The sequence below is a fragment of the Nematolebias whitei genome, chromosome 2 (assembly GCF_014905685.2).
Source record: "Nematolebias whitei isolate Nwh7 chromosome 2, NemWhi1, whole genome shotgun sequence".
Lineage (NCBI taxonomy): Eukaryota > Metazoa > Chordata > Actinopteri > Cyprinodontiformes > Rivulidae > Nematolebias > Nematolebias whitei.
In genome coordinates, this window is record NC_056499.1 from 10,767,857 (window position 1) to 10,782,604 (window position 14,748).

The 14,748-nt window shown below is 37.7% G+C and overlaps 2 non-coding genes across 2 annotated transcripts; both read left to right on the forward strand.

Annotated features, from left to right (window-relative positions):
* Positions 1-12,671: 12,671 nt before the first annotated feature.
* On the forward strand, positions 12,672-12,743 carry trnac-gca. Its single transcript has one exon. It is a non-coding gene; the product is annotated as a tRNA-Cys (tRNA).
* Positions 12,744-13,384: 641 nt separating this feature from the next.
* trnac-gca lies at positions 13,385-13,456 on the forward strand. Its single transcript has one exon. It is a non-coding gene; the product is annotated as a tRNA-Cys (tRNA).
* The last annotated feature ends 1,292 nt before the right edge of the window (positions 13,457-14,748 follow it).

The following is a 14,748-nucleotide window of genomic DNA, read 5'->3' on the forward strand; positions in this document are numbered from 1 at the left end:
CCCCCCCCCCCCCCGTAATAGAGATGGTTACACTGCAGAGATATCATTTTGCACATTACAAAAGAGACTATACCGAGCTCTTCAAGCACTGCACGCACCCCGATGGCTGTTTATAGACGTGCGCTGTGCGCGAGAGCAGCTTTTACACATGAAGAAATAATCTCCACCTGGGCTCCAGTTTCTTTCTTACCAGCAGCAGGAGACGAACGAACAATGCAGCAGGGTTCAGCAGAGGTCACCGTGTTATTCTGTATCAGTAGTCCAAAAGGGTTTGCTTTATTTTCCGAGTCAGGCGCCAAGCGGGCATGCATGAATAATTAAAGGCTGGTAATATGGAAACCTATCCGCGAGGGAGGAATTGAAAGTGTTTGAGGAGACTAACCTCACACCGGCCAGAAAATAGTAAGGATTTGTTTTCAGTTGGGTAAATGGTGATATTCTGGTGGAGGAGTCGGCCATTACCACACTTAATTTACCTATTGCCCAGTTTTCTATTAAGAAATATGCATCTGCTGATCTTCATACTTAGTGTTTCAGAGATGTTTGCCGCTGTTTCAAATGAAGGCCTAGCACTCCTTTAGGATATATCACCTGCCACCTTTCATGCCAGAATTTGAAAATGAGATTATATGGAGAAATGAAGTTATAGTAACAATAATGAACTGTAATCTCTCACAATCTGTTAGCAGTTGGGAGTATCTGTAAATAACCACCAGCTACTACCACAACCAAAATTTGTGAAATTCACTGTCATAATTATTTTTGCGTATAGGCAAAGGTTGATTGGCTGTGGTGGCCATCTTGAATTGGGTCAACTCCCAATAGTGGATCACTTTTAGACGTACAGCCAAGTATTACTCTTGAGAGTTTCACTGAAATCCTTCCATTGTCTCATGAGGTATTTTGGTAGAAGACAGCCATGATGGATTTCTGCCGGCAATGCTCAAGTTTTTTTTGTGCTTAAAATGAATGTTTGGGATGATGCTCAGCTACCACACCAAATGTCAGCTCAATATCTGTAAAACTGGAGAATTTTATCTAGTTAAGCCAGTTGATGCGGAGTCCTTTTTGAATCGAGTTATTTAATTCCCCGGGCGCTTGCATAGCTGCCCACTGCTCCACCTGGGTATATCTCACATGTGATGGGCGAAATGCAGAGAACTACAGTCATTTCATCATGGGAACATAGAATGATGGCAACATATAGCACTTTCTAGATGCCAACCTAATTACATTCTGAAGGTTTTAAATATTTCCATTCAGTGGTTTATGATATTTTATCAACAGCCTGGATGTTGATTTCCACAGTTATTCACAACGTTTTGAACACAGATCTGATAGTACTCGGATTAGAAATAGGGGGTCAGTCTCAGCTACTACCACAACAAACTTAAACTCAGTATGTGTAGGTAAGAGCCATTTTTGTGTCTGCCAAGATCACTTTGCTGTGGTGGCCATCTTTAATTGGATTTTATCCAGATGTTAGTTACTCAGATGTCAATCCAATGATTACTTTGTGGAGATTTCATTAAAATTGATTTCATGATCCATGTGATATTTTGCTAAAAGACACACATAGATACGTATAAATACAGTACATCACCTTTTTGTCTTTCAGCTGCAGGTGATGATTACAACAAAACAAATTAGAAATGGGCTCTCACAAGTTATGAGCTTTGTTAAAAGTTATTGTTGTGGGATTATCATGATGAACACCCCAAACAAAAGGTGAATGAGGAAACTCCCCGGTCTTAATAAAAATACCATACATTATCACTGAAAGGTGAGTCAGTGCAAACGAAGTGTTACAGAGGGCAGTGAAAGCTAACTGGAAAGACTGGATCTCATCTTGTTTTTCATGTTAGTGGAACCACACAGCAAGTGCCATACTGGTCCTCTGACCACAGCTTTAAATCCTGAACAGGCTTTTTCCCCCGTTCATGGCAAATCCAGCTGTTCTGATTCCACATCATCTCAAGTATACAGAAAAACAGTCTCAGATAGTGACTGGATGTTACACAGCTGGATTTACGAAGCAAAAAGATCAGGGTCTTAATGTTGTGGTTTGATGGGTTTTAGTACAGTAAGGTTCACTTTGCATTTATACTGGATTATGATGATTTATTTCTCAGTTTTGTAGCAAAATGTCTTCAGTTTTGACAAACACGTTGCTCTAATAGAATTGAAGGAACTGGAATAGTTTAGATTTCCTGTTAGACCGAATGTGAGATCAATCTCATTTTTACAGTAATGATGCTACGACCCCGATTCTGAAAACATTTCTTAAGTTTTTTTTTGAAAACTTATATTAAGAACTGCATCTGATGAGATATTGAAAGTAATCTCATTTCCATTATTTTTAGATAGTTTTTTCACAGACTGGTGAACCTCTACCCATCTTTACTTCTGAGACATTAAGCCTCTCCATAATGCTTTTTAATACCCAGTTCTCTTACTGACCTGTTGCTAATTGACCTCATTAGTTGCAAAATGCTTCTTCAGATGATTCTCGTTTGTACCTCTTACTTTTATAGCCTTTTGTATCCCAACATGTGCTGCAGTTATAAAACTTAAATTGACAATTGTTTTCCCCCAAAATGGTACATTATTTTTATTTCAACATTATGTTTGTTTGCAAATAAAATATTGTTTTATGAGATTTGTAAATTAGCATTTTATTTATATTTTACACAACATCCCAACTTTTTCCAGATTCAGATTATTTAATATAAAACATGTGACTAATTAAAACAAACCTTGGAGTTGAACAGAACCTTTTTCCTCTCTGTAACTTGATAACCTTCTGCAACAGGAGGACTGCTTTTCACTCCTCGTGAGAGAACTACCTTCTTTCCCACATTAACATCCTCTCTACTGAGCCCCTCCGTCTCCCACCTGCCTGCCTCTCCTCATATCCCCATTCACAGCTGGCGACCATTATCTTGGAGCGCACCTGACCCCTCACCCTCCATCTCTCCACCATGCTACCTTTGTGGCAGCGACATACGAACCCAGTCATTCTGTGTAAATGCACTCTTTCTTACATAATTCTTCCACTGGCCTTGACAAACAAACCCTTTCTTCCCTTCTTGTAGCTGAGAAAAAGAGGTTACAAAAAAGCGACTTTACCCAGAGAGCATTTTTTGGTGAAACTAAAACATTGCTCTTGAAGTGCCATTCATTAGAAAACAAGCATTGAGGATATTTGTGTAAAAATGTAACAATGAAAAGAGCATTTCTTGAAGAAATGCATGTTAGTCATCACCTTGCCATGCCAAAGTTTTCAACAAAGATGCTGTTAGCTTTCGAAATGTGTTTTAGGAATGACTCTGAGCTACTAATACACCAGATTTTAGGTCAGTATCTGTAAAACGAACGGAGTACAAATCACTAAAAATAGTTAGCGTCAGCCGCTTGTCCTGAGCTGGTTCTGCTGGAGGTTTCTTCCTGTTATGAGGGAGTTTTTCCTTTCCACTGTTGCCTTGTGCTTGCTCAAGATGGGAGACTGTGACAAAATGAAGACTCAATGCAACCTGTTGGCTACCGTACACAACTTTAGATAAATAATGTTACAAATTGAATTTTTATGTATGTGAATGTTGCAGTTCAGTGCCCTGCGTTAACTTCTGTTGTGACATGGTGCTATATAAATGAATTGAATCTGCAACTGATTTGAGAGTCACTCTAATTCAAGATGGCTGCCACAGATAAACAACCTTATCCACTATGAAAACAGCTGTACCTCAATCTGTTTTACAGATATTGAAATTAAATTTGGTTTGGTAGCAGCTCTGCGTCTTCATTAACTCATACTCTGACTTCTGTCATTTTCACCACTTTTTTTGCCTAAAATGTAGAAAATAACTGCTACAGTCACAACTGTCTCTCTCTCTCAGAAAACTATGATCAACAATTTTAACTAATTTTTCAGAAAGTAATCATTGGATGCACATCTATAAATATAAATATAAATATAAGGAATCAAATCAATACAAGAGGGTGTCTAAAGCTAATAGACCATGACCAAAACAAAAAGGTTGTAACTTACTCAAAAGTACAGATGATGAAGTAATTAAAGTCATTCCCAATACATATTCCGAGCTTGAACACATCTCACTAGATACATCTGCGATAGCCATCTTGAATGAAAGTTTTGAAAGATGGCAGTCACTGCATGTTGGCCCAAACTATAAAGTGGAATTATAAAATCAAATAAATTGAGATGAGGATGTTTATACGACAAACACCACAGGAAAACAGCACATCATCACATTTTTCTGAAGTGTTGAAACCTCAGCTCTTCCTCCCATTACACCTGGAACCTTTGAGCTTAGTTATACCAAGCTGGGCGTGGGTCAAGGTTTATCCACTTTACACAGAAGCAGTCCCAACCTCCGCTTGAACATCTTTACTCTGATGTCCCCTGTCGCTGGCTGAGGGATTTGAATAATGAATGTTTGTAGTTTTTGAGATGAGTGTTTTTTTCTGGACAGGAATTGAACAAGGAATCCAAGTGAACCTTAATACTTTGGTGCAAGATATCCAAGTGGGTACAAGATACACTGTGCATAAGAACAGAAGTTTTTTTTTGTTTTATTTTTAATTTAAACTTGTCTGAGGCAGCGCAGAGTGATGGATCCTGGTGAGTGGAGGGAGCAGTTTTATCCACCACCAGGTGCAATAGCGGAGGCAGGGAAGAGTCATTGGTGGCCTTGGCAACTATAGATTACAGTAATCTTCAGCCACCCCACTCATTTAAGGAACTATAATTTCTGGCAATATAAAGTCTAGAAAGCACAGGGACCACCCCTTTCAAATGACAGGGGTGGTCGGTTTATATACATATATAGTGGCAGCCATTTTGGATTTTGATGTGGCAGGACAACTTTTGATAGGGACCATTTTTATGCCTAGACGCTGCCACACACCAAAATGTAATGTCTTATTTTTTAAGTTATCATGCTCACAACATGTATGGACACACAGACTGAGGGTATTTTCAATTTCCCCTCTCCACTCAGCAACGGGGAACAATAAATAAGAAGAAACACAATGGAAGCATGATCAACAGTCAAACTGAATAAAATCCAAAGAATCTGTCTCCGTAACATACCGTGGAGGATTAATCACCCTGTGTCTTTGCTTCACTGGTGATGTGTCAGTTCTCTCTGCTTGTGGAAGGTGCGGGGTTGTCGTTTGCATGTGAATCGACGAACATAAAGCCAAACCACCGTGAGGTAAATGGCTGAACCAATAACATGCAAAACAAGCGCCTTCATGCTATGTTCAAATCTCTAAACAAACATGATTTGTCTCTCAAAGTTCAGCTCTCAGTCATACATGTGAGGAGGTGACGGACGCCGTGTCGGGGAAAGCCACCGACCTTTGCATACGACCAACCACAGTGCTGCTGAACACGTAACAACATGTGGGATGGGAATTTGGTTTAAAGCATGAATTAGCTTGTGTTTACAACAAAAAATAATAAAAAAAATATAATAATTTCTATATAGGCTACATTTCAGATTATATTTAGACTTTGCCAAAAGGCAACAATGTTTACATTTTAGTCTGTGTTTGTGTTAGGCTGTTAGCAAAATATCTCATTAACCACTGGACATAAAGGATACATGTGTCATGTATCTTAGACCTTACTAATGTTTTTCTTTTACGCTTTATACTTTTGTTGGATGTAACTGGGACCCTGTGTACATAATTTCGTTCCACCACATGCACCACAGGTGGTGTGTATGGCAAATAAACAGCCTTGAACCCTTGAATCCTTGACAGACTGTAATGAAACTCAGAAAAATAAAATCTGGCATTAACTATTTGAGAGCAACTTTATATTTTTTTAGTAAAATACCTGCTAAAGCACTGGAAAGATTTAAAGGAGTCTTTATTAAATAGTCATTGAATGTACATGTTGAGGGCAGCACGGTGGCGCAACTGGTAGAGCTGCTGCCTCTCAGCGAGCAGGTCCTTGGCTCAAACCCCGGTCCAGGGGCCTTTCTGGGTGGAGTTTGCATGTTCTCTCCGTGCATGCGTGGGTTTTCTCCGGGTGCTCCGGTTTCCTCCCACAGACCAAAAACATGCATGTTAGGCTGATTGTTAACTCTAAATTGTCCCTAGGTGTGAATGAGAGTGAATGGTTGTTTGTCTCGTTTGTCTCTATGTGGCCCTGTGATGGACTTGCGACCTGTCCAGGGTGTATCCCGCCCCTCGCACAGTGATTGCTGGACATGGGCACCAGCGACCCCCGTGACCCAAAATGGAATAAGCAGGTAAAGATAATGGATGGATGTACATCTTGAACCGTCTACATTTTGGAACCAACACAGTTCAAGATGACCACCACAGCCAATTAACTTTGAAAAGCACAAAACAATGGCTGTAGTTCAATTCAGTCCATCCATCCATCCATCCATTATCTTTACTTGTTTACCCGCAGACTACTTTGAATTTTACTCCGTCGCTGAACTCTCATCTTGAGCAAGCATGAAGGCGACAGTGGGAAGGAAAACTTTGTCATGAGGAAGCAACCTTTAGCAGAACCAGGCAGGGGACAAGCGGTCAGCTGCTTCGGACAGGTTTCGTAGGAACAGATACACAATAACAGGTCGAGAATCTCATGTTAAAATAGAAGTCGTATGAAAATATTCAATTTTAGCAAATCATTTAAAGCAGTGGTCCCCAAACTTTATTGCGCCACAGACCGGTTTGATGTCAGACAATATTTTCACGGACCGGATTCTGGTGTATTTTACAAACATTTAAAACATTTTTTGCTTCAAAGACTCTGACTGCACGACACACAGCTTCATGAGCTGAGATCATCGTCTGTTTCATCAGTTCGGCTAAAGTTCAGATAACTCCTGCAGTGATCCACACATCAGATTGTTCACAAAAGTACAGGAGCTTTTTTCATTCATTCAACCTTTATTTAGACAGGTAAATCCCTGAAAAAACGTATGCCTAGTGCAAAACGTTTAATTATATTTTTGCGTTTTATAATAAAATTACCCATGATTTTGAACTTTTAGGGAAAAAGATTTTTTTGAGCAGAAGCAACAATGTGAAGCGACAGCTCTGATGTGATATTAGGAAGCTTGTTAAAATTATAGTTTTATTTAGTTATAATTTTATAATCAATCTTCGTCAGGCGGGTTGAAAAATATGCAGTGTAATCCTTGTATATGTTGACCTGCGTCAAGAGTGAGTCATAAACTGATGTGGTAGAAAGAATCCGCCGATTTTTCAAAATAAAACTTTTTTCCTCTTCTGTGCGGCCCGGTACCCATTGACCTACAGACGGGTACCGGTCCGTGAGGACCAATGATTTAAGGAAATGAGGTTATTTTGTCCTCCAGTAGTCTAAGCTTAAAACAGCATAACAAGCAAACCCTAATTATAGGATTTATGAAAAAGTAAAGTCTTCAGCCCAGTCTTAAAACTGGACAATGTGTCAGCCTCACGGACAGAAACTGGAAGTTGGTTCCACATGAGAGGAGCCTGATAACTGAAAGTTCAGTCAGTTTAAACTCATACTGAGCTAGAATCTGATGTGACAGTAGCTGAGAATCATTCAGAACTCATACTTGCTATACAGTACTGAGATTTCATGTAAAGTTGTTTTCCTGGTTTGACCAAAACAACCACAATTCTGTTATTTCTCAGAGAATCCCAGTCTAAAGATGTGGCATGAAGCATAGGCTTGATGATAACTTAGGGCCTGTTTACATGACAATGATCTCTAGATGTGTTTTTTCAGTGTTTTCTGTGGTGAATAAACAAGAAAAAAACAAACATGTTTACATAGATTCGCTGTGGCAGGCTTGATAGGAAACAATGAATTATTGCACAGTCGCTTTCTCGTGTGTGGAGGTTGTAAGATGAGGTGTGTGTTGTGATTGGTGAGCATAGGTGTTAGCATCATCACGGTCACATCCAAACGATGAATACATAAACAGTCTTTTGGATCTAGGGTGTTGTTGGTTTGCATGTGATTTGTGTAACGGTTGTTAGCACAGATTTTTTTTTTTTTTTTGTGACTGCTGCCCCCTGTAGTAAACACGTTTGAGTTCACACCTGCAGAGTATTTCACTGTGAGGGTTCCCTGAACATCTTCACTCAGAGGCCTGTATTCAGACACCTTCAGTTTCAATGAGAACGAGGGTTGTGTCTGCACGAACGGCCAAACTGTGGCAGAAAAGTTGCGGTTTCACTCTTTCACATGGCTTATAGTGACATTTTCATGCTAATTGAATGCGACTCACACCCATGTTGCAGTATAGAAACTTTAAAAAATAATTAAACAGAAAGTTTGGCTGAGTTTCAGCTACAGTTCAGAGGCTCAGCACTTAATGAGCATGATAGGTGCTGCTTGTCAGCGGTAATGACTGTTTTCGGTGCGCAGCAGACCACAGTCCATGTATCTTCAAACATCCTGCCAAACATTTGTTGCCAAGCACCCTCGTGTTCCTCCTAACACATGACAATTTAATGGTCAAACGGGGCCAGTTAGCTTTTCCAGAGACACCGCAGACTGAGGGTGAATGATGAATCAGCAGCCAGTTATTGATCGTTACCATTACCACATATGGGTCCACGCAGTAGAGCAAATACAGTGCAAAACACCTTTCAGTCACCGTTATGGAGCCTGTCCACTTAGTATCTAATGGCTACATGACACACGGAGGACAAGCAGAAAAACAACTGAGTCCAGATAATGTGCTTATTGTAGCTATTTAGTTTCCCCTCACAGATACTTTATTTCTTGGATGATTCTAAAACTAATTCATTATGGGTACTGATAAATATGCCAGCACTCTCATTATGTTTAAAATTACTCTTGATCATCTACACAAATAAGTTATAAATGCAACTTTTTGCTTGGAGCACTTGAGTCCTGACCTTCATGTGGATGCTGCTTTTACACAAAACACCCAGCCAGACGTCATGTGGGAGCAGGTTAATGGCTCCAGTTTTCTCTCACAGCTTTCCATAGGACCGTGTGTTCTACCACCGAACAGAGAAACCTTACGAACAGTTTGAGGCGCAGTCCAAACATCCCAAGATGTTGACCCAACTTTTAAACTTGTCAGATTGTGTCTGATGATCGAGCAAGGGTGTACCCGAGCAAACCGGATCTGCAGAAAGTTCAGCTTTAAACAGCAGGTTCTTGAGGTGTTGCATTTGCGAGAAATAAAAGTGAAGTTTTGCAGACTTTATTTGGCAGCACAAAGGGAGTGCAACATTTTATGCTGGTTGTTTTAATGCACATAACTAATAAACTGTAAGCAACTTATATTTGATGTGCTCTCCCTCTTTTTATGCAGAAATAGCTGAATGTTATTAACTGTAAATATACATGAAAAGACGAGTAAAGGAATGCATTTACTGTAATTTGCTGCCTTTTATATTAGAATTTTAAACTAAAATCATATAATGTGCCTCATAAATGATTAGCGCAACGTCAAACAATATTGTGAGATCTCGTGAGATATTTTAGGACTCAGATTATTTGTGAAGGATGATTCTCAGCTACTACCAGTACTACCCCAAAATTTAGCTTAACAAATGTAAAATTGATTGAGCTAGAGCCTTTTTTTTTTTTGGTTAATTAGGAAAACTTGATTGTGGCAGTGGTTGAGTCTAAAAGCTAAAGATTGATCAATGTGCATTCAATGATGACTTTCTGAAAGGTCTATTAAAATCTTTGCAATGGTTCATGCAATATTTTGCTAACAGACAAGGTTGATTCTAAAAATTATTGGCAAAGTTTCATAAGATTTTGCACAATTGATAAGCCCTTTTGAAGTAAGTTGGGGAGGACTTTCAGCTACTACCACATCTAATATTAGCTCTAAGTTTGTAAAATAGACTGACATAGTAATTTTTTATCGACCAGGATCAGTTGGCTCTGGCGGCCATCTTGATTTGTCTTGAGCCCAAAAGTTAATAATTTGTAGATGTGCTTTCAGTTATTACTTACTGAAAGTTTTATTACAATCAGTCCAGTGGTTCATGAGATATTTTGCTAACATGCCAAACAAATGAAACATACACACGGACACATTAAGAACATTATCACCCTTTCCCCTTCAGTGATAATGAATTTGAGCCCAAGGGATTCACAACATTTCTGAACAACTATTGGTATGTTCTCGTACAGCTGGTTATCTTCTTCCTGGCTCCAATCCTTCAAAACAAACATTAAAAAGGAAAGCAGCTGCTGAAGCGAGCATCTGTCTGCTCAGGGTGGACAGAGCGCTGACATCAGACGAGACAGGACTTCCTGGTCAGTGACTGACAGCTCTGATCAAAGACATCTGATCGATGCAGAGCAACAGTATTTGAGCAGTTTTTCAGTGTCCTGCAGGAGGTCGAGGGGAAATCTGTTCTTCATCGCGCTGCAGCTCAATGTGGACAGGGAACGTCAGCTGATCTTCTCACTCAAACGAGTGTGCAGCTAAAACAAGATGTAATCGACAGTTACATTGTAATTTTGTTGCATTTGTATTTTATTAATGTACCGAACTGCTAAAAATGTTCATGTCAATAATTTTTTTTAAACTAATACAAATTGATTCATTTTATTGTCTAAACACTTAATGCAGGATAATATATTTTACTATATTCATTATATAAGTTGTGCAAATAAAACCAAGATCCTTTAACACAATTGTTGAGTCAGCAAGCACACTTTTGTTTTCCTGTTTTTTAGTTTTCCATAATTTTTGCCATCTAACTACTTCTGCATCTTATTTTGACTTTATTTACAACTATTTTATCCATAGAAACAGAATGAGAGCTCTTCACTTCCTTAAAATCTTCTCTTTAAAATCTGCTTCTGCATATTGTTTCTATTTTGATTTCTTTTAACAGTTTGTTAGCCTTTTGCTACTTTCAGCTACGGTTTGCTACTTTAATTTTAGCTTCCATTTTACTACTTATATATATTCTTTTGGTACTTTTAGCTTTTAGCAAGGCTTTGCTTTAGCTACCCATTTGTTGTTTTAAGCTAGCCATTTGCTACTTTTTCTCTTTAGCTGATAATTTGCAATTTTTAGCTTTCGTTAAGCTTCTTTTGAATTTTAGCTAATTTTCGCTAGATTTAGCTTTTGCACCCTGAGTGGAATATCTCATAATATTGCACGAGATCAGGAAAAAATTATTTTTAAAGGTTTGATTTCAAGGTCAAGGTCAAGGTTCCTTTATTGTCATTTAAACAGCTTTGTCACTGTCATTTCTCAACATAAGATGATTTTTGTCTAAAACTTTGGCATGAAAGGCAAAAGGTGATATGCATTCCTCCAATATATGCTAAACATTTAATTTATGATTTGTGTATTTAATCTTTGCAACCAACATTTAAACTTTGCATCTTTGTGCATTTAATGCTGCAGCCAGTGACAACTCGAAAAACAGTTAAATCAAAGCTTTTTGCACAATTAATTAGCTGCCATTCGAAATAAGAAATGAAAGCGTTTAATTTTTGATGTTCTTGAACACAGCCATTTGTAAATTGCTGGTTGTGTAGAATTAAAACATTAATTCTAAATAAAAAAAATAATATTTGCTCTGATAGGCAGGTCACCTGACAATAAACCAGTTGGTCTTGTGTTTTGACTTCCATCTCTGCTTCCATGACTCTCCTAATAAGGTGATTACTGTGTGTTGTGGAGCTAGTGAGTCATGAAGCACAAATCTCCCTTTGACCCAGATGGTTCTGTCTCGAGGAGAAAAAAAAAAAAACAGCGAAAGCAGCTCCTGAGGGGGAAAACACTATCAGCTTCTGTAATGTGCAATAGGACTTGGTCAGCACGCTGAAAACAGAGGTCAAGACCGTGCTGCAAAATGAGATAGCAAGTTGTGGCTCTGATATTGATGCTGTAAATGTGTTCGAGCAGAACAAATTGAAGTGGTTCAGGAAAACCGCTGATATGGAACTGATGCTGCTAAGCTGCACCGTTGGAGAGATGAAGCACCATCTGTCATCACACCCTAATCACATTTATACTTTTGCAGATCCTAAAGGGCTCACAAATCAATAAGGCAAAAGGAATAAACCTAAACAGGTATTACAGATGCACAGGTATGTAGGCAGAGGTTGTCTCAGAGATTTTCTGGGGAAATGGTCATAGAAGGCACACTCCAAAGGCATTGCCAAGACTCTGATGTAGTTCATTAGGGTTGGTGGGGTGACATTCTGTGATTACAGTGGTCACACAATATCAAGTCCAAGTCAATTTATTGTCATTTCCATCACATGTGGTACATGAGGTGGAATGAAATTATGTACACAGTGTCCCAGTTACACCCCAAAATAGCAAAATATAAAGTATTAAAAGAAACAGTAAATAAGGATCTAAGTCAGATATTCAATATATCATACACTAACATCATATCAATATATACAAAGAAGAATTACCAAAAGTGGTGAAATAATATTGTTTACTGATTCCATTTTTCTAATGGTGAGTTTTATCAAAATAATTGTTGACTCATGTCAGTTGTAGACTCACATCTCCAAATTCACTCTTCTCGCTTGGAACATCAAAAAAGTAGATCATAAAAACTAAGAATGAAATGGGTGAGATAAACAAATGTACTTAAGACATTCTGATGTGAGTAAGGCAGAGTCAAGATATAAAGTCACAACAGGACATGGGGGTATAGCTCAGTGGTAGAGCGTTTGACTGCAAATCAACAGGTCTCCAGTTCAACTCTGGATGCTCCCTGTATTTCTGAATGTGGAAATCATTACCATGTTTGGTAACCATTACAGATTTACATTTTTTTTAAACTTTAAAAATTGCCACAATATTAACCATAAATTAAAAAGAGCAATAACAACTTTTTTCAATTATAATATAATTCTAACATAACACGGGGGCATTTCTCAATATCAAAACATTAATCTACATATCAAAGTCTCAATTCGAATTCTGAATGTGGCCGTACTTTTTGTAAGAGAACAATTGTAGATCATGTTTAGTATCTTCATGGCTTTTGTTGACTTATTTTGCAAAAAGAATACAAAAGAAGTGAAATGACTTGTTAAATTTCAATATTGTTTTCTTCTGCCATTTTTATAAGATATAGTGAATGACAACAAAGAACCTTTACTTGACTTGACGTTATTGTGATTATCACTGACTCTAGTCTGTTGTGGACTTAAATCTTCTGCAAGATTCGTTGTTTTTGGACCCTCAAAAGATTAAGTTATTAAAAACAACTAATAAATGTGTGAGATAAACAAATGAACACTTGCAACCTCAAAAACTTAGGTTCTTAAAAAAAATGAAGAAATGTGAGATAAACGTAAGTAATTTGCTGATTTGAGCAGGACGGAGTCAAGGAAACAAGCTCAACAGGACATGGGGGTATAGCTCAGTGGTAGAGCGTTTGACTGCAGATCAACAGGTCTCCAGTTCAACTCTGGATGCTCCCTGATGTTCTGAAAGTGGAAAACAACAACAATTATTGAAAACCTTTACACATTTATTTGCTTTTTAAACATTCAAAATTGCCTCAAAATAAGTATAAATTAAGGGAGGAAAAACAACAATTTTCAATTATAATAATCTAGGATGACACAGTGAGTTTCTCAATGTCAGAGCATTAATCTAAACATTAAAAACTCAATTCTAATTCTGAATGTGGCCTCACTTTTTGCAAGAGAACAATTGTTGATCATGTTTAGTATCTTCATGGCTTTTATTGAGTTTTTGCAAGAAGAATACAAAAGAGGTGACATGACTTTTGTTAAATTTCAATATTGTTTGCTAATGCCATTTTTATATGGTACTGTGAATGACAACAAAGAACCTTTACTTGACTTGACTTGACTTGATGTTATTATGACTAACTCTGACTCTAGTCTGTTGTCGACTTAAATCTTCTGCTTGATTCATCATTTTTTTAACCCTCAAAATATTAGTTTTTTAAAAACAACTAATAAATGTGTGAGATAAAGAAATGAACTGTAGACATGTTGATTTGATTGGGACAGAGTCAAGGTACAAAGTCACAAAAGCTCATGGGGGTATAGCTCAGACTGCAGATCAACAGGTCTCCAGTTCATCTCTGGATGCTCCCTGTATCTCTGAATGTGGAAATCATTAGCCATGTTTGGTAACCGTTACAGATTTATGTTTTTTTTTTTTACTTTAAAAATTGCCACAAAATTAACCATAAATTAAAAAGAGCAATAACAACTTTTTTTTCAATTATAATATAATTCTAACAAAACACGGGGGCATTTCTCAATACCAAAACATTTCTCTTTATATCAAAGCTCTCCATTCTAATTCTGAATGTGGATTTACTTTTTGTAAGAGAACAATTGTAGATCATGTTTAGTATCTTCATGGCTTTTCTTGAGCTTTTCTTGAGACATTTTGCAAGAAGAATACAAAAGAGGTTAAATGACTGTTGTTAAATTTCAATATTGTTTTCTTCTGCCATTTTTATATGATATAGTGAATGACAACAAAAAACCTTTACTTGACTTCACGTTATTGTGATTATCTCTGACTCTAGTCTGTTGTGGACTTAAATCTTCTGCTTGATTTAGTCATTTTTGGACCCTCAAAAGATTTAGGTATTAAAAACAACAATGAAATGTGTGAGATAAACAAATGAACTCGACATGCTGATTTGATTAGGACAGAGTCAAGGTAAATTGCACAATAGAACATGGGGGTATAGCTCAGTGGTAGAGCGTTTGACTGCAGATCAACA